Genomic DNA, 1432 nt, shown 5'->3' with positions numbered 1-1432 from the left:
ATCTAGGGGGCAGTTCTATCACGTTCAAGAACTAGAGAGAGAGTCCAATAAAGCTCCTGCCTTCAGAGTAGGACGTTTTATCGTTCCTTGGACTACTAATTTGCTATTTAAACGTTGTAGAGTATTTGAGGAAAGAACAATGTTACCCAGAATAATCTGAGGTTTAAATACTATTTTTACTCCGGTCCTAGCAGATTCTACAGCAGGAGCGGAGGCGAGGATTATGCATTTCTTTCCTCACATTTATTAAACAACAAGTTAAAAGATAAAGAAAAAAAAATGTAATTGAACTACAACTCCCATGAATCTCAAGAGTAACCATGGCCACAAACAGTCCAATCATCACACATAGCGCTAGTCCATATATAGGGTGACCAGATTCTCAAAACAAGCATTGGAAATGCAATAGGGCTCGCATTAGGAAAGTTTGAGCTATTGGTCTTATAAATGATTTTTTTTTTATTTATGGGTTATTTTTTAAAATAGCTAAATTAATAGCTTTGTCATTTACAATGCCAATAGTTATAACTTTCGCAAATGTGACACCTATAGCATTTGTAATGCAACATGTTTTGTATTTACGTGACTTGGATGTATTGATATTACAAATAAGGAAAAAAAGAAAGAAAAATGGACCAAGAAAAGAAAGAAGCCATTTGCTTTGCTATACAATACCATTAGCAAAGCAAATGGCTTTAACTTAATCATATGCAAGAATTATTGCATTTTCAATGCTTGTTCTAGAAACGTCCCACTGTGTCTAAAAAGGAGCAACTGTGTGACCAGTGAGCAGCTTTTCAAATGCGCATTTGTCTCCCATAATAAGATAACAAAAAAACCCATTGAAAACCAACAGCCAGCCCTTCCCCCCCTCAGTGATTCCCCAGCATGGAATGGCACACACACCACTGCATATGGTCATTGAAAGACCCGGGGGCTCCCCGGGCGCTAAGGTTTTTTTACTTTACACAAAGCGCAATTTTCACCACCACTTTGGTCCGCTTCCGCTCTCGGTGTGAGGACGACCCTGGGGCAGGGGGGACGAAGGCTCTTTTTAGAGTCGGCTTTAGTGGTGCCATTCTGCATAGGCTTTCCGGGTTCCGTAATCCTGCTACTTCATATGAAGTGTAAAAGAAAGCCCCATCCGATGGCAATGATACGGAACTGCCAATCCACAGCAGAGGTGGGGCAACAACATTCACACCTTGGACTGAAAAGAAGAGGCCAAAAAGGACCTAGCGTACAAGTTGAGGTGCAGACAGGATGGCATTGGAGGGGCTCTTCTGGAAGGAACCCCCAAAGCACAACTCCAAGTCATGACAGTCGCACAGTAGCTTCAAAGCTACACGCTATGCTCAGCCTTTAACACACTCGCAGTAATAACCTGCCTACGTAGAAGGCACTGACGTTAGAGCCTAAGGGCTGTACTGCT

The sequence above is a fragment of the Lissotriton vulgaris genome, chromosome 2_1 (genome assembly GCF_964263255.1).
Source record: "Lissotriton vulgaris chromosome 2_1, aLisVul1.2, whole genome shotgun sequence".
In the NCBI taxonomy this organism is placed as follows: domain Eukaryota; kingdom Metazoa; phylum Chordata; class Amphibia; order Caudata; family Salamandridae; genus Lissotriton; species Lissotriton vulgaris.
Note: the sequence above shows the minus strand (reverse complement) of the source record.